The sequence below is a fragment of the Macaca fascicularis genome, chromosome 10 (genome assembly GCF_037993035.2).
Source record: "Macaca fascicularis isolate 582-1 chromosome 10, T2T-MFA8v1.1".
Classification (NCBI taxonomy): Eukaryota; Metazoa; Chordata; class Mammalia; order Primates; family Cercopithecidae; genus Macaca; species Macaca fascicularis.
Window position 1 is genome coordinate 76,457,499 of NC_088384.1, and position 20,129 is coordinate 76,477,627.

General features: G+C 40.3%; 1 long non-coding RNA gene across 2 annotated transcripts in view; it reads right to left on the minus strand.

Annotated features, from left to right (window-relative positions):
- LOC102130445 (uncharacterized) overlaps positions 1 to 19,606 on the minus strand; it is a 37,174-nt gene extending 17,568 nt beyond the window's left edge. For both annotated transcript variants that reach the window (XR_281385.4, XR_012418421.1), the window contains exon 1: positions 19,487 to 19,606. This is a non-coding gene — a long non-coding RNA (uncharacterized lncRNA). The remainder of the gene's footprint in view (positions 1 to 19,486) is intronic.
- Positions 19,607 to 20,129: the final 523 nt, after the last annotated feature.

The window sequence follows — 20,129 nt, forward strand, 5'->3', positions numbered from 1 at the left end:
TATAATAGAAACATATTTGGAAACAAAAAGAAGTAGAATCTGAATATCTTTGGGATCTGCATAGCTGGCCTCAATTTGAGTTAAAATACCACCACATGCATTGTATTAAGACTGTCTGTTTCTTTGGAGTCTGGGGGTTTATTTTTGTTTTTTGTTTTTTAGTTTAAGGAGAATACTGTGAGGTTAGAGTAGTGCTATGTTCTCCTCCTTGTCTATGTCCCAAGGCTCCAGGAGGGCGGAGTCACATGGATTATAAAAAATACAAATCAAAGGCCTTGACTTTCCCAAGAAAATTCCAAAATGTAGCATTGCAATAGATATTTGTTCAGCAAAGAATAAGCAACAGAATTTCACAGAGGCACTTAGAACTTCAGAGAAAACAGGCAGGCGTGGCCCACAGCAGAGCAGTGAGGTAGTATAGAGCAGATCTTCTTCCTTCTGCTCTTTCTTTCAGCTTCCATTCCTAGAAAAGAATTGGCACTCACTGTTCTCCTTTAAAGATTTTAGGCAAGAATGGCTCATTGCCCTTGAGCTACACAGAAATGTGTAGGTGGGTGTATTGGGTGGGTTCCCTGGAAGCACAACCTCAGCTGGGGATTCTTGTGCAAAAGATACACGGAGGAAGAGCTCGAAGGAGTAACTTGCAATGAAGCAAGGTGAGCAAGCTGGAGCAGGAGAAAAGGTCAGGCAAAGGTATGCTTTCAGAAGTGTAGCCTCAGCCTCATACACAGGGAGTTCCAGAGAGTGAATGGTACCATGCAGTTGGCCCACCTTCTTGGAGGAGGGAGCTGCTGATAGCCTTCAGTAGACAGCACTTGCACTAGCCAAGGGATGAGTGCACCAGCCCAGTGGAGGGGATCTGAGTAGAGCACCTACAGCATCTGCTATAGTGGGTATGTGTACCCATTGTAGAAACATGGAACATCTTCCAAAACAATTAATTTTGCTCAATATTTGAGAAGTCATGGTTTGTTGATTTTTTTTTGTATTGGCAAAAACTTGTTCTTTGTATTAGGGCAAAATGATATAGTTTTAAAGATAAAACAAGTTTTCCAGTACCAAATCAATCATGTCACATCTTTCATCAAAATTTTCCAAAGTTTCTTCTCCTAGACATATTTCTGATCTCACCAAAGTTTCACAGTGCAGTACCCAATTTCCATATCAAAATTATTACCAAAAGAATATTTATTCTCTTTTAATTTCTACTGCAGGGAGGGTGTCAGGACCTGGGAGTAATTGACTAAGCTTCCAACACAGCTATCCAGTATCTCCTTGGGGAAATGCCCATGGAATTTAAGTGGAGCCCACTTCACCATTTCCAAGGATGACCATATGACCTGTCAATCAAAGTTGACATTCCTTTGCCTTCAATGATTGGTTCAGATGAAGGAACATGATCCAAGCAGAGCCAATGATAATTCTCCCTGGGATTTTTATACAGATGTTACAAAAAAATTTACCTTTTTTTTTTAGCCTTAATTCTCCCTGGGATTTTTATGCAGATGTTACAAAAAAAAGTTACCTTTTTTTTTTTTTTTTTTTTGGAGGGATTGCCAGATATAAGCCTAGACTTCTAGTTGTGATATTTGTGTAAGAATGCAGCTGATCCAGAAGAATCAGTGTTAAGTTTAGAAACAACTCGATATAGCTATCTTTGAAGTCAGACACAATCCTGGACTTCCTAGGTGCCTATAAATGACTTTGCAATTACTTTCAGCTGAAAGAATACAGATCACTAGAGTTACTCATCAGCTGCAGGATAAAATCTAAACTCCTTTGTTAAAATAATATGGCCCTTTATTGACCCACAAAAATCCTGCACCTATCAATTCTTCCCATCCTAATTCATATCCTAAAAATACTGAAAAGCTCAGCATTCTTCAGTCTCACACGGTATCATTTCATGCCACAAGGCCTTTGAGATAGATCTCCCCGTTGTCCAGAATGTCCATCCCCTATTTTATCCATCCTTCAGACCTCTGCTAGATTACTCCCTCTTCTATGCAATCTTTTCTGAAGGTCTCAGCCTCCTTCAAGGCTCTTTTGCCCCATGCTCCCTCCCCTTGTTGGGTTTTATGGCAATGACTTGTCTGACCCTATTGTCTCCTCATCAGACTCTACATGACTTCTAGGAGGGACATGCTTTTCCTTTTTGTATCCTCTGCCTGAAGCAATATGCCACGTCCTCAGCAGGCGCTCAGGACGAAGAAATGTTTGAGAAACGAAGAAACAAAAGGACAGAGGGAAGGAGAGAAGAAAAGAAACAAGATTACAGAGAATTCTAAAATACTCTTGGGCTCCAAGAAATGCATCTTCACAGAAGGAACTTCACATACTTATACTGAGCAGTGAGAGAGAGATTTTAAGGTAGGGGTTTCTCTTTTTCCCCTCACACATCACATCCTTTAAATACTGGTTTGTTCTATTTATAAATTAGACTATACCTCCCTACAAAATGCTTTTATATTAATTTTTATTTCTACTACATAAAAAAGCCTATGAGGCCAGAACCTAAAGCTTGATATCACTCTCCCAAAAGCTCAGAATACATTGCATTCCACTGACGTTAACAAAATTGGCCAACATAAAGGAGAGTCATAAAGTACTTAGCTTGGACTCAAGTTCCTCACAGTCTGGCCTGGTACTAAAATTCTCTCATCTTTAGGGTTTTGTCTATGAAATGAAGAATGACATGACTTTCCTGTAATGTTGTTATGAAGGACTCGATGAGATGGTGACACATAGTAAGAACTTAATATTGTCATTATCTTCACTAGCATCTGTATATGTTGTTGGATGTTAGCTGGTGCATCCATCCCTGCATCCCCTACTTGCAGTGTCAATTCCAAGTCCTGCTCTTCTCCTTTCCTATCCTTCTACATAAACCAGTCTTACAACCCACCTCCTTGAGGCACCTTCATGACAATCAGCACGGCTTCAAATAAATCTCTTTTTCAATCATTAGAAATCTGAAAAAATAAGAGGACTTTGAGTTTTCGGTGCTCTGTCAATGGCAAAAAGGTAGGATATTTTAGTCATGCATTGGAAGTTAAAAGATTGCCTCCCATCTACACATGGTTATGTTCTTTTCTCAGGTCCTGCCTGCTAATGTTCCATGTGATTTTCACCACTGATATCTAATGCAATATGTTGGATCCTCTTTTATCCAAAAGCCAGTCCACCAAGAATTCAAAAAGCTAAATTTTCCCCCATGGCCCCTAATCATTAAAATGATTCCCACAGGTTTATAAAGGCCTTGGGAAAGGTCAGAAAACTTAGTTTTCTAAAATCACCTCAGTATATTCTAAGTCTTTAGCCTGGGAAAACCAGATACGGTAACAGGATGAGTCCTGGTTAACTGAATAGTTAACAATTTACCATCATGTCCCCTGTTCCTTAACTATTCTTAAATGGGATTTTCCTGTAAATCCTTACCTTTTCCCCAGGTTTAGTGAGAAAGTTATGGTGCTCAAGTCATTGTGTGACAAATCCCTTCCGTTCACACTGGCAATGTTAATTATCTGCCAGGTTTCTGTAATCCTTCTCCACACTCCTGGGAGAGAGGAATTGCAAAGTGACAAGTGACTATGAGGTGTGTCCCACACTAACCTCAGGAGAAAGGGGCCCCTTTTCACTCACATCGCTTCCTCTCACCCTTGGGGTAACAGGAGTGTCAGGGAGCTGTGGAAGAAATAGTCCAGACCCGAAAAGTTCAAGTCAAGGCCCACTGGGAGGAATTTGCTGAAGTCTTCCAACCCTTCTTGCTGTTGCTGAATTACTTTTCCCTGGAAATTATTGCATACCAAATTGAACATTCATATAGAAATGCCTTGTGCAATCCAAAGACTCTAAGTGAGACTTTGTAATCCTATGGATTGCTTTTGGGAGAGCAAAATGCTTGACTTATAAGTCAATTGGGTGGTCCTTCCAGCTCTGATCTGTGAACTTCTATTGGTTCTAAGACAATATTCACTGAGTTGACTCTCAAATTCCAAATAGCTGCTTTGTCCCCAAATAGTACCAAATGGAAAGTAATAAAAAATATTTACAAACTATGTTACTTCGGAATGCTTCTATTTGTACTACAAGATGCTGATAATTAAAATCATAATGATCACTTATTTTGCCTATTTATTGAATATTTATTATATGCTAGTCATTTTATGGAGAACTCTATAGGCATTTTCTCCTTTTTTTTCCCTGAAATATTATTTCACATGAAAACCTAAATGACCTTTGAAAAACACAATGCTGATGATGTCAACCCCTTCTAATATCTTTCACAGGCTCCCATTATTATTCATACACTTAAATTTGAAGCCGAGCATCATGGTGCCAGCTACTGGGGAGGCTGAGATGGGAGGATCACCTAAGTCCAGGAGTTTGAGGCTGCAGTGCTTTATAATCACACCTATGAAGAGCCACTGCACTCCAGCCTGGGCAACATAGAGAGACCCCTGTCTCTAAAAATAAATAAGCCAATTTAAAAAATATTAATAATAACAATAATAGAGCTAACACTTGGTGAGTACCTACCTACTATTTCTACCAGACACTATGCTACAAGATTAACATGTGTTAACTCATTTAATCCTTATTAAAATTATATAAGTTAAATACTATAATTATTGAATCCCCATTTTATGATGAAGAAGCCAAGACTGAGAAGTTTAGCAATTTGCCTAAGGATGCATAATGCAAATAATAGTAAACCACTCACTTGACTCCAGAAAATCCGGGTCCAGAGTCATCATTCTTAACCACAAGGCTTTACGGTGAATCTCTGAATATAAATGCCTATGATATGGCCCGTAAGAGTGGCTACATAGTTCCTAATCCAAATCAGAACACTTTCTGAGAATAAAAGGGGGTGCTACGAATAATTACAGCAGATCACACAGGTAGACCAGAAATCTCTCAGGCAAAGCAGGACTTATAGTTGCCCTACCTAGAAGGTTCGACTGCTCTGGCTATCTGCCTGCTAGCCCCACCAAATACAGTTCTCCATTTGTTCTCTGGGCACCTCTTTGTGTCTCTTCAATGTGCCATATTGCCTTTGGATTCATTATTATTTCTGCACAAAATGAAATGCTCTCCTCATCTACTCTCTTCCCTCTCCTCCGCCGTTTAGAATGTATTCATCCCACAGCCTCCCAGATCATGGTGGTCCCCTGAACTAAGTTAGGAAAACTTTTATATACTCTATGAGACAGCATTGCTGTGATTTTAGTTATTATTCTCTGAACATCTGGTATGCTCCACATGGACAGTGTCTAGATCTATGTCCCCTCCCCTGATTACCTTTATACCTGGCATAGATTAAGTGCTTAACAAGTACTTGCCAAAAAATAAACAAATAAATAAAAGAGGAAGAGAAAGAGGAAAGAACATAAATGGCAAGACACTGATTTTTGTTCAGATAATATAGATATGAATTTATTCATTAATTTATGCAACAAATATATATCAAGTACCTTTTCTATTCCAGGTACCATTTTAGGCATTGAGAATATAGCTGGAAATAAAACGGGAAAGATTTCTGAGAGTGTCCATTCTGGATAACAATCATTAATCCATTAACAAATGAGCAAGATAGTTACAGATAATTCATAAAGCAACAAAAAGTAAAAGAGAATGATATGGTAGGTATGGCTTAATTGGGAGATATTTTTAAATTTGGTAGCTGCTGTGGTCTATATGTCCTTCCAAATTCATGTGTTGAAACTTAATCTCCATTGTAGTGGTTCTAAGAGATGGAGCCGGCTGGGCACTGTGGCTCATGCTTGTAATCCCAGCACTTTGGGAGGCTGAACCAGGCAGATGACCTGAGGTCAAGAGTTCGAGACCAACCTGGCTAACATGGTGAACCTCCTTCTCTACTAAAAATACAAAAATTAGCCAAGCATGGTGGCTTATACCTGTAATCCCAGTTACTTGGAGGCTGAGGCAGGAGAATCACTTGAACCCAGGAGGTGGAGGTTGCAGTAAGCCGTAATCATGCCACTGCACTCCAGCCTGGGCAACAGAGTGAGATTCAATCTCAAAAAAAAAAAAAAAAAAAAAAGATGGAGCCTCTTGGGAAGTGATTAAGTAATAAGAGCTCTACACTCATAGATGAATTAATGCCATACTAAATGGCTGGAGGAAACTCACATAGGCCCCTCCCATTTGCCTTTCTGTCCTTGTGCCATGTGAGCACACAGCATTCCTCCACTGTGGAGGATGCAGCAACAAGGTGCTGTCTTGGAAGCAGAGAGCAGCCCTCACCAGACACCAGATATGTCAGTGCCTTGATCTTGGACTTCCCTGCCTTCAGAATTGTGCAGAAATACATTTTTGTTCTTTGTAAATTACCTGGCTTCAGGTATTTTGTTATAACAGCACAAACCAACTAAGATGGTAGCCAAGAAGAATTCTCTAGGTAGGTGACATTTGTAATAAATCTGATGACCAAAAGCCATGAGAAGTCCTGCCAAAGAACACCAAACAAAGAGAAAGCTGGTGCAGGCTGAAATAGATAAAGACCAGCTTGGCTAGAGAACAGATCAGGAAGAATGGTTGAGAGGAGTTGGGAAAATGAGCCACTTCATATGGGACTCTTAAGTGATGGCAAGTTCAGATTTTATTCATGTGCAGTGCAGAGCTTTGGGTTTTAAACAACAGTGTAAATTGATTTCAGTAACTTTTTCTTTCTTTCTTTTTTTTTTTTTTTAAAGACCACTCTGGTAACTGAATTGAAAATAGGCTAAAGGAGGACAAGAGCAGGAGGTAGGAAATAATTGCAATAATCCAGGCAAGAGATGGCAGTGAATAAAGAGGTATGTCATGGAGGGGCTTCTCCAAGTTTAATGTGCACAAGAATCACTGGGAAGCTTGCTAAAGAGCAGATTGTAATTCTGCAAGTCAGGGACGGGGCCTGAAATTCTGAATGTCTAACAAATTTTCAGGTGATGCTAATATTGCTGATTTGATGACCACAGTTGAGAAGGAAGGCTTCTTGAACTTGCTGACAGGTTGCATTTGGAAGGCATGAAAAGAAAAGAATCAAGTGTTGTCCCTGGGTTTTTTTTTTTTTTATTTGAAAAACTACATAGATAGTTGCAGCATTTATTGAGATGAAGGTTCATCACATCCCTGCTTTCCAAGTTACCCCACTGCGGCCTGGTGAGGCTAGAAAACTTTTTAGGAAGACTGAATAAACACTGGCTTTGGAAAAATTGGCCAAACTTGGGATGATGACAGTGGAGCACGTTTCTGGCCTTAGTAGAAAAATGACACTCGAGCCAGGAAGATTCCAAGCTCTTAGCAGTAAAATGACCCGTTTTCTGATGAGCGTGCATGCATTGCCAAGTACTTGGCTTAAATGAGTGGTTTATAGATCATTCTTTTCCCAAAGACATCAGGTGCCCTCAAAGCCTGCTAAAAAACAGTTAGGTCATAGCACAGCTGAAATAAATGGGACAAAGAAAATTATTCTTATACTTCTGCACACACTGTCCAGCGATTTTTCACGTGTCCCTAATGAGCCCACAGTCTTCATATTCTTAGTAGAACTTGTTCAACCCTGTCATCAACAATTTTTCATCTTTAGACTTTATTGTGCTTTTTAGAAAATGAAGGCCGGGTACAGTGGCTCATGCCTGTAATTCCAGCACTTTGGGAGGCTGAAGCGGGTAAATCACCTGAGGTGAGGAATTCGAGACCAGCCCGGACGACATGATGAAATCCCATCTCTACTAAAAATACAAAAATTAGCCAGGCATGGTGGCGGACAGCTGTAATCCCAGCTATTTGGGAGGCTGAGGCAAGAAAATCGCTTGAGCCTGGGAGGCAGAGATTGCAGTGAGCCGAGATCTCACCACTACACTCCAACCTGGGCGACAGAGCAAAACTCCGTCAAAAAAAAAAAGAGGTTCATGTGACTGTAATTGCAGGCAATTTGCACAGTCCTGCTTTTCTTCAGAATGAATATGAAGTGGAACTAGCTGAAAACGTTCCCCTACATACCCTGGTGATGGAGGTTAAAACTACAGATGAGGGTTCTGGTATTTATGGTCATGTTACTTACCATATTGTAAATGACTTTGGCAAAGACAGATTTTACATAAATGAGAGAGGACAGATATTTACTTTGGAAAAACTTGATCGAGAAACCCCAGCAGAGAAAGTGATCTCAGTTGGTTTAATGGCTAAGGATGCTGGAGGAAAAGTTGCTTTCCGCACCGTTAGTGTCATCCTCACAGATGACAATGATAATGCACCACAATTTCGAGTGACCAAATATGAAGGGAATATCAGATCCAGTGATGCTACAGGGACTTTAGTCATTAAAGTTCTTACAAGTGATGCTGATGAGGGCTCCAATGCCTATGTCACCTATGCCATTGAAGCACATTCTGAAAATGTAAAAGAAAATTTACACCAAAAACAGAAAAGCAGACAGCCAAATCATGAGTGAACTCCTATTCTCAATTGCTAATAAGAGAATAAAATACCTAGGAATACAATTTACAGGGGATGTGAAGGACCTCTTCAAGGAGAGCTACAAACCACTGCTCAAGGAAATAAGAGAGGACACAAACAAATGGAAACACATTCCATGCTTATGGATAAGAAGAATCAATGTTGTGAAAATGGCCATACTGCCCAAAGTAATTTATATATCCAATGCTATCCCCATCAAGCTACCACTAACTTTCTTCACAGAATTGGAAAAAACTACTTTAAACTTCATATGGAACCAAAAAAGAGCCCACATAGTCAAGACAATCCTGGGCAAGAAGAACAAAGCTGGAGGCATCATGCTATCTGACTTCAAACTATACTACAAGTCTCCAGTAACCAAAACAGCATAGTACTGGTACCAAAACAGATATATAGACCAATGGAACAGAATGGAGGCCTCAGAAATAACACCACACATCTACCGCCATCTGATCTTTGACAAACCTGACACACACAAGCAATGGGGAAAAGATTCCCTATTTAATAAATGATGTTGGGAAAACTGGCTAGCCATATGCAGAAAACTGAAACTGAACCCCTTCTTGATACCTTATACAAAAATCAACTCAAGATGGATTAAAGACTTAAACATAATACCTAGGACCATAAAAATCCTAGAAGAAAACCTGGGCAATACCATTCAGGACATAGGCATGGGCAAAGACTTCATGCCTAAAACATCAAAAGCAATGGCAACAAAAGCCCAAAATTGAAAAATGGGATCTAATTAAACTAAAAAGCTTCTGCACAGCAAAATAAACTATCATCAGAGTGAACAGGCAACCTACAGAACGGGTGAAAATTTTTGCAATCTATCCATCTGACAAAGAACTAATATCCAGAATCTACAAAGAACTTAAACAAATTTACAAGAAAAAAGCAAACAACCCCATCAAAAAATGGGCAAAGGATATAAACAGACATTTCTCAAAAGAAGACATTTATGCAGCCAACAGACGTATGAAAAAATCCTTATCATCACTGGTCATTAGAGAAATGCAAATTAAAACCACAATGAGATACCATCTCATACCAGTTAGAATGGCGATCATTACAAAGTCAGGAAACAACAAATGCTGGAGAGGTTGTGGAAAAAATAGGAACGCTTTTACACTGTTGGTGGGAGTGTAAATTAGCTCAACCATTTTGGAAGACAGTGTGGTGATTCCTCAAGGATCTAGAACTAGAAATACCATCTGACCCAGCGATCCCATTACTGGGCGTGTGCCCAAAGGATTATAAATCATTCTACTAAAAAGACACATGCAAATGTATGTTTATTGCAGCACTGTTCACAACAGCAAAGACTTGGAACCAACCCAAATGCCCATCAATGATAGACTGGATAAAGAAAATGTGGTATATATATGCCATGGAATACTATGCAGCTATAAAAAAGAATGAGTTCATGTCCTTTGCAGGGACATGGATGCAGCTGGAAACCATCATTCTCAGCAAACCATCACAAGATCAGAAAACTAAACACCCCATGTTCTCACTCATAAGTGGGAATTGAACAACGAGAACACATGGACACAGGGAGGGGAACATCACACACCAGGGCCTGTAAATGGTGCCGGTCAAGGGAAGGGATAACATTAGCAGAAATACCTAATATAGGTGATGGGTTGATGGGTGCAGCAAACCACCATGACACGTGTATACCTATGTAACAAAACTGCACGTTCTGCACATGTAACCCAGACCTTAAAGTGTAATAAAATAAAAACATAATGAAGACTGGTAACTGAATAGTGCTGAGCAACAGTGAAGTGCACTCACAAATGAAGCCTTATGCTGTTTACAAATCTGAAAGCTGCCTTAGCATTCTCTGACTTGCTCAGAGATGCTGTACAAAGTTGATTGACAATCATTTGGCTTTCAATACACTTCATAAATTGAATCTGACTTTATACGTTGTGGAACTTCCCTGGTTGCTCCTCAGAAATGGAAAAACATGGCAGGTCCAAGAAGCCTTACACTATTCGGGTTCTCTTTGTGTCCCTTTTGCTATGTTTCTCCCACCTTTCAGGGGCTATTTATCTGCTACCTGCTGCACAGCTCACAACTAGGGTGGAACACACATACACAACTGCCTGAGTTTAAGACTGCCTCAAAGCACCATTTTCAATAGGCCAGAGTTTTTTCTGATTTTGAGGATCACTTTAAGCCTGAAAATATGAGTTTCTGTCTCAAAGGAAAATTTTTAAAGGCTTATAAAAATTATCATAAGACTCTTCAGACATCAGCTAGGTCTTCCCAAAGAACGTTGAGTAAATGAATCGGAAATACATGGATTTAAGTTCCCCCTAAATTAAACATGGGTTTCACAGAAGGGCGTGCGGGCAGGGGTCAATATGGGAAAGAATATGACAAAATGATTGTGAATCCTTGATAAATCAAAACTATTTGAAAAAATTCATTTTTAGAAAGAATAAAAATGCTGCTTATATTTCCAGTTCATCCTGGTTTGAGATGTTAAGTTTGCTTCGGTTTAGAGAGCTGTTCTCTGATCTTGATCTTCAACGATGACCTGATAGATCAGACCAAAAACACGGTTTTCCTGGGCCTCTTTTATACAGTTTCAATGGGTTTCATTCGCCAGCTTTGATGGAGGCTGATAGTCTGCAAGTATTATCCTCTTCAGGAATAAAGTCTGGGAAGCACTTTCCCTGATCTCGATCTAGTGCCATTTGCAATCATAGTACCTTCTCCAGTGCACTTGGAGAAGATTAAGGAAAACACATCATTACTTGAGAATGGAGAAACAGATAAGCATTTAAGACTTGTAGTCTCAGTACCCAGAGCAGAATGTTGAACAAAAAAGAGATGGTCTATACTTACTTCTTGACTCATTTTAATAGCAATTACAATACAAACAAAATCCCAATAAAATGACCTTGATAACTCTCCCTGTGTATAACCAAGGTCAAGTCCAACTTACGTTCTTTTCTAAAAATGCTGCTTTGTCACATTGCCAAGGACAAAGGAAGGTTGAGTCCAGCTATATATCTTTTAGAATCTTGGGAATGTTTTGACAAAGAGAAATTTTTCTCATAATTACCATACAAAATGTCTGAAATCAACGCCGGCTATGCTTCTGGAGTTTGAAAACAGTGAGATGTCCTTTAATCCTAAATTTTTCCTTGTTTATTTCATTAATCTGCTTAGCAAACCCTTGTTTTTAATAGACAGTGTTAAGGCAAACCTAAGTCAGGGTCTGACAAATTGCCATCTTCCCCATCTTAATGCAGATCCAAGAACTCATTTCTACAACTGGAATACGAGATGGCCCAACTTCTCACAATATTGGTCTCCTTTGTCCACTATGCCCACCTTTCCACTCTTTTCTTACAACTCTCCCAAGTGCACCACAGGCTTACCAGACCTCATTCTGTTCTTCAGATGCATTAAGCTTTGGCCCATCTTAGGGCTCTGACGATGGCCATTCCCTCTGCCAAAATGTTGCACACTCCCATCCTTGCACAGCTTACTCCTTATCTCTGCTCAAGTGCCCATCCCTGACCATTTAACCAGAAGTGCTTTCATTGGGCCTGCCCCTTGCCCCAGTCATTCCACAACCTATTGAACTGTTTATCTTTTCTCTAAGAAAATTATCAATCTCAAAAGTTACCTTGCTGCTATAGTTACCTACTGGTTTATTTCTGTCTTCTCCTACTAACTGTAAACTTCATGAAAATAAGGCCTTATTCAACTTATTCACCACTCTATCTGAGGAACTTGCACAGACTAGGGATTCAATAAACATTTGTTAAGTGGGTGAATGAATGAATAAAGCCATGTAACAATTACATGCTCTTAGTGCCCTTTCCAGATCTGTTCACCAGTTCCGTGCATCCTCAGCTGCTGTGTGGTCCATGCGCTCTGAACTCATGCCTGTGACATTCTCTGGAGGATTACTATTGAGCAACTGGAGCCACCTCACCTGCAAGGAGTTTACAATCCCCCTGAGCCATCCCATAGGCAATGAATGACTGGTGCAGGGAGGACAGCCTCTCAGTTCTCAGGTAGAACAAACTGGTGGTGCCATTCACACACCAGCACTCCTTGCAGGATCAGGCTGAAGCTACCCTTTACCCAAAATCTCATCTTTTTTATGCTTCTTCTCATTTCCTGCCCTGTTCCTCTCCTTCCCTCCCTTTCTCCTGAGAGCACTCCCTCAATAAATAACTTTTTCCCAAATCCCTGTCTCAGGCTTCTAGGGAACCCAACCTAAGACAAGCCATAAATAACAGTTCATAAAGTCAGCATTCATCCCACTGATAATTTTAGGCAGTGCCCAGTTAACATTCAATCTGTGTTATAAACAATTGCTACTGTGTATTCTTAATACCACTGGGGACGAAAGGTGCAGCTTTTACAACAGTGATCCAGGAGTCCTTGGAGAGTCCTTGGATTAACTGACAAGGACTCATGGATTGATTTGCACACAAAGCTTTGTCTGTAAACATATATTAATAATGTGTTTCAAACAAATATATGCCCATAACAACAAATGCATATGGGCGTCATGCTACTAAAATACACTTTATTATAAAACATTCAATTCAGAGTAAGGCTTGATCACTTGATGTTTATCAATTTTAATACTCTTGGGTATGAAAGATTGTTTTAATGTTAAAGAGAGATTCTCATACTCTGAAAAGGGAAGGGGGTGTATTATTGATTTAGAAAATACATTTCCAAAGTAAAATAAAGAAAACACTGTGTTTAGAGAATCAACCCAAGGTCTCAGGGTCACATTCCAAGAAAAAGTTGCTTTATCTGCCTCACAATCTTTTTGTATACTCTTTCCTAAACATTTTCACTCATTTTCTTATCAACTATAATCTCATAAGTTGAAAATTCAGTCAAGCTTATGTGAAGATTAGGGGGCCAGTAACCATTCCCACTTTGATAAGAAATTGCCAAGCCATTGATTCAATAAACATGTTTTGAGAATCCACTCTGTGAAAGGTATTAAGAAAGGACAGGTTCTCCTCTTAATAAACAAGTTTTTTTCTTATCATCTGGCTAAAGTAAACTAAGATAGAACAGTAAAAGAATAAAAGGTTGGGATTGAAGAAATTACATGAGGCTGGAAACAAGCAAGTTGGAGGCACGAAACACTTTGGGTTTGGGGAAGTGAGAACCCTGTACAAGTATGAGCCAGTGGTTGGGGGTGGGGGGGAAAAGGGTACCAGGAAATGAGGGTGATGACAAAACAAAATTTGCTCTGGTCAGAAATGTTACCTATGTCATACAACAAGGAACTTTCCTGACCTAAAATGGTGCTCCAACCACTCACAACAGTGACCTTTCTGGATAGCAAAGCTGTTTTCCTGACCTACTTATTAATATATAATATACATATATATCTGGACATATCTTTCAACCTATAGAGTACTAGGTCTTTGTTCACAGGTTTGTGATGATACTATTCATTGAAAATGAGCTATGATTTGGGAAATAGGCCAGCATTTTTCCATATGAAGTAACCTCTGTATTGGCTAATAAAAACTCCCCTGTTCAACACAGCAAGGCTTTGTTACACTATACCTCATTGGTTTTAGATCCTATCTGGAGGTTGGAGGAGAAAGTTAGACATTCATTCAGGAAGGCATGTATTGATCACCTATCAGGCACCAAGAGCAATGCTGTATACTGGGAACCTGAAGACATATTAATGAAACATCTCACTCCGAGAAAAATCTCAATTTGGGATCCTACAGAAGCAACAATTAATTCTGCCTAGTGGAGTAGGGAAGGCTTTGGAAGGAGCTGATTTTCTGACTGGTCCTTAAAAAATAAGGAGGTGGAAAAGGAGGTAAAGTTACCCCAGGTAGCTTCAAAAATCTGTGCAAAAATAGGAAAGTATGGCTTAATTGGGAGTAGTGAAGAGACTAGTAAAGCTGAAAAATATTGCCTGCACAACTTTTCATGCATTTAAGGATCATTGGCGTTTGGATGGGCTATTTTGTAAAGTACCTTTTCAAGTCTCTGACTATTTCACTATTGAGCCATTTGCACTTTTCTTATTGATTAACAGAGCTCTCTCTATATATTCAAGAAATGAATCCTTTCTCCAGATAATATATACTGCAATTATCTTCTATGTGTTGGCTTTTCTCTCTCAACGATGTCTTTTGAAAGGGGAAGGATTTTAATTTAACATAGCCAATTTATCAACATTTTCCTTTGTACTTAGCACTTTTGGGGCCTTGTTTAGGAAAATTTTTCATAACCACACTATTTATCATTCCTAAAAGCTGGATGCAACCCAAATGTCCATCAAGAGTAGAATGGGGCCAGATGCAGTGGCTCATGGCTCATGCCTGTAATCCTAACTCTTTGGGAAGCCAAGGCAGGAGGATCATTTGAGCCCTGGAGTTTGAGACCAGCCTTGGAAACATAGTAAGACACCATATCTACAAAATATTTAAAAATTAGCTGGATAGGGTGTTGCATGCCTGTATTCCCAGCTACTCAGGGGGCTGAGGTGAGGGGAATGCTTAAACCTGGGAGGTTGAGGCTGCAGTGAGCCCTGATCGTGCCGCTATACTCCAACCTGAGCAACAGAGCAAGGCCCTGTGTAAAAAGAAAAACACAACAACAACAGTAAAATGGGTAAATAAATATCCCTTCAATGGAACATTATACAGCAATGAGCATGAATCAGCTCCAAGTACAGGCACGATATGGATGAAACAAACATCATGCTGACTGACACAGTAGAATACCTACTGCATGGTTCCATCTATTTAAAGTTCCAAAAGGATAAAACTCATCCATGGGGTTAGAGGTCAAGACAAGGATTACCCCTGGGGGGATACTGACTAGGAGGGACATCAAGGGGCTTTTGGGGTGCTGGTTGTATTCTGTTTCATGATCTGGCTGCTGGTTTCATGCACATGCAAATTGTATAAGAATTCATCAACACACACATTTTTTTACACTTACGTTATACTTGTATAAAATATTTACATTTAAAAACGTAAGAAAAGACCACCTAAGGAAGAATGGTAGCCAAGTTTTGTTTCTTAACAAAAATTTCAGAATGTGAAGATCCCTATTAATAAGTTAGAGGTGTATTAGAAAGTTTTCACATTCTGGGCTTTGGAAAGACTAACTTGCTGTGAGGAGGGGCTGTGTGGATATGATGGGAGGTAAGGAGACCCATTTGGAAATGCTACAACTGTCCAAATGAGAGATGAGGAGGCCTGGTTCGGAGCAGAGCCCATGGCAATGTATAGAGATGACCTTGAGCTTTTTTTACTGAATGTTTCTTTAAAATACATGCATTGGTGTCATAAGACCAGAAGCACCTGCACAAAGTGTGGGGGGCAAAGGCCTACAAGTCTTCAACAGATGTTGAGTTTTCAAACAATGCTAGACCTTGATAAACAAACCCCTCTCCTAGATTTATTAAGTCCAAGCATTTTTGTCTGGCTCTTGTGTTAGACTGTAAGACATGAACGCTGGTACAAATCCACATATGGATTAGTGGAAAGTTATAGAACTGACATAATATTGTTTTGATACATTTTTCCTTTCCTCCTTTTCACCACCCTCCCCTGCACACTATTCAAGTACTCTTGCTGGGTGGTTTTCACTTGTCTCCTTAATTCCCTCCTCTGTCTGCACACTGGTTAGGAGAGTGATTCCTTTTCTGGGAAATGAGGAGAACTGGAAGGCAGCAACTGCATAGGGAACTCAGGTAGGCAGAATGATGTAAGATGGATCATGGCCAGGCCTCCAGGCTCACACAGTGCCACAAAGTCTCCCATAGGCCCAGTGTCAGGACCACATTGGTGCCACCTCCAAGAGACAGTAGGGATGGTACAAACTCCTTGCTGTCATCAGTGTTGCTCCATTATGTTCATTGGCAAGTATTTATTGGGTATTTCTGACTGAGCCACCCACTCAATTGCATGCTTCGTGGGAAAGGGCAGGAAGGAAACATGAAATCTATCCCCACTGCTTGAAGTGAAATCATGATCAAAAGAACCAGTGTGCACCCCACTCCATTCTGCCTCAGGCCCTGCAAGAGTAGGCTCTGCCTGCCCAAGGTTTTATTTTAAAAAGGAAAAAAAAAAAAAAGTACATAAAAACTTAAACACAGTATCTCCAAGAGCAGAGCCATGAGCTGAGAAGACACAATGAATTGCATATCAAGCGGTGGGGCCTGGTTTCCTAATCTTTCCAAGGTCTCTCCTTGGACCTGATATTCTCATACCATCTTCTAGATTTTACCATGAGATGGTCTCTCATTTCCAAACTCTCTTCTATGCATTGTATCTTGCCACCTTATGAAAAGGCTGCTCATAATATGGTTCAAAACCAACTCCAAACTACCTTCCTGAGTTTGCTGCATGGCCCTCTCCTGGGAAGCTGAGATGTCAGAATAAAAGTCGCTCTGCCCAGAAAAAAGCAGGACTTCTCTACCTGCCTTTTCTGAAGGAGCACCATCTCTGCAACCCACTGTTCAGCCCCGACGGCTGCCACTTCTGCTGGACAAAAGTGCCATGGTTTTCTGACATGAGAAGATACAGTCTCACTCACCGAGTTGCGATAATTCCTGAGTCCGAATCGTGTTTACACACTGACAGTTGTAGAGTGGCTGCAACATTAATAGTCATTTAGAATCATGAGAAGGAAGGTTTCTCCCAGGCCATCTTAAGCCTGAAAAGTCCCCGGGACTAAACAGCCTCCAATTTACTCATGAAACAACATAACTCTCTTATTTCCTGGACAACGAATCTTAAAGGCCACCATTTATTTCCTGGGCATCCACTCAATCACTTCTTAGAAGCAAGCTTTGAGTGGCCATGTACCAGATCTGTCCCCACATGAGATGTAGCAAATCTATGTCTCCCTGAGGTGACTTCTTCACTGTTCCAAAGAATATGGTGAGCTATATTTTAGCCGATTACGCAGTAGTCACCTAAACTTGGAATACTATTGGCATTTTCAGTCTCAGAATGAAAATGGCACTAGAAGTTTTCCCATCTTTTCTTCCCTCCTGTTGTACATTTATTTTGAAGCCTTGCTTATGTTATCTTCTGAACTGGTGGACATCATACGTAGAAGTGTTTCTCAGACACTTCCACCAAAATTCTCCTTTTAGCATAAGAGAACATTATACTAAACCAGAGATTTGAGGGGTGAACTCATAACAGTCCATCATAATTGCAATTTTTTCTCTGAAATCTCGTGTTTATCTTTAAAGTTCATGTACTATTTATTTACTCCTCTACATTATTGTGCCCTTTTATTTATTTATTTATTTTTTTTTTTTTTTTGAGACGGAGTCTTGCTCTGTGCCCCAGGCTGGAGTGCAGTGGCGCGATCTCGGCTCACTGCAAGCTCCGCCCCCCCGGGTTCACGCCATTCTCCTGCCTCAGCCTCCCGAGTAGCTGGGACTACAGGCGCCTGCCACCTCGCCCGGCTAATTTTCTTGTATTTTTAGTAGAGACGGGGTTTCACCGTGTTAGCCAGGATGGTCTCGATCTCCTGACCTCGTGATCCGCCCGCCTCGGCCTCCCAAAGTGCTAGGATTACAGGCTTGAGCCACCGCGCCCGGCCTATTGTGCCCTTTTAAATATAAAACTAGTATTACAAATTACATAACATCATTTTTAGTTGATGCTCAAGAAAACTGCACCCAGTTCTATTCTATAGATAATCTTGCATGGTTTTGAGAAGCAAAGGACAAATTTCATAAGATCTGTTAACAGATAGAAATAACTCATTTTAGTAAGTGTTAATTAGTATGTTAAATTGAGCATACTATTTAACTCATTTTAGTAAGTGTTAATTAGTATGTTAAATTGAGCATACTATTTAATGCTTATAAGATGTCACATATAGATTGAAGTAAAAGAAAAGAGAGAGTGGGAGAGAATGAAAGAAGGATGAGAGCTGATCCCTTGCTCCCTGGACCCCTTTTTAGTAGAAAGAATACTCTGGGAAGATTCTGTATTGCACTCCTCCATGGAAACATCAGGATGGAATGGGACTTTGAATTTAAGTGGGTGGCTGGTTCTTCTGTACTTACAAGCCCAAGCCTACACCTCCACGTAATTTTTCTTTAATTTTTTAAATGTTTATAAATTAAGGGAGTGAAAGTGCAGTAGTATTACTTGGATATATTGCACAGCGGTGAAATCTGGACTTTTCATGTACCCATCACCTGAATAGTGTGCATTGTACCCAATAGGTGGTATTTCATGCCTCACGCTCTCACCCTCCTGCCTTTTGGAGTCTCCAGTGTCTATTATTCCACTCTGCACAGCAATGTGTACCCATTTCTTAGCTTCCACTTATAAGTGAGAACATGTGGTTTTCCAATTTCTATTTCTGAATCATTTCACTTCAGATAATGGCCTCCAGCTCCATCCACGTTACTGAGAAACATGATTTTATTCTTTTTATGGCACTATCAGATAATTTTATCTTCATCTCTTCCTGGAACAAAATTACAGGAACCCTGCCATGGATGACCTGCTCCGTGCTCCAGCCTGGCCAGTGCTTTGTAAGCATAAAATTTCATAGCTATCATCCTAATTCATCCCCAAAGTCCTGGGGACAGTCTTCTTTGATGAATGTGGAAGGAAGGCAGTTGTGATAACACAAAGGTGGATTTCCACATAGTCAAAAGATTTGACTATGGAATGGAATTTAGTATGGAGAGTGTCTTGGGTGTCTCGGGTGCTGGAAGACTCTAAGTCTAGTGGGTACTAAGTTTTGTAATGATCACATAGCTCATCAAAACCTACATGTGGGATTTGTATTTTACCACATGCTCAAACTAAGATAACACATGCCTATTTGACGCACAGACCTCAGTAGCACAGAGCTCACTATGGCTGACTCATATACAACATTGTCTAAGGCCTTGTTGTCATCTCAACTCCTACTGAACCCCTCCAGCCTTTTCCCCAAACAAAAATTTGAATGGAATCAAAACTATACCTACCGGTGATGTTTACCCTGACAGAAAGTCCAATTGCCATGTCTCAAAATCTCTGAAATTGTTCATTGTTCATTTCTCCTTCCTTTCTTTCTTCAGTCAGGGTCTAGAAGCAGAGCCCAAAGTGAGGATTCACTTGGAAGTAATTTACTGATAAACGAGAAAGGAAAAAAAAAGAGAAGCAAACTAAGGGTGTGGTCTCAGCTGGAGCCTAATCTCAATCTGATCCCACAGGGAGCACTGGAGCATGGATTGCACCACAGAGTTGCCTCCCCTTCTTTGAGGCAAAGGGTCCTTTAGTGCCCCTGCGTCTGTCAGTCATTGGCTGCTGGCCACTCCCAGGGGCAGAGGAGTTGCATAACTTCCCAGGCAATTCCAGGCTAGGCAACTCCCATCTGGCCAAGAGCAATTCTCCAAAGAAAGGGGCAGCTGTAAACCATTAAGAGCCAATGCTAACAGCACGTGGATATGGAAACACCAGTCTGGTCAAGGGGATCTGAGTGGGTCAACAATCGCATTCCCATGCTTACTATCTTACTTCATCTCAAAAGATATTCCTTTGGGCAGTATTTGGGTGCCTAACACTTCCTTTAAACAATTCCAGTGGAGCAGAATATAATAATATACCAATCCATAGTGTTTTATTAAG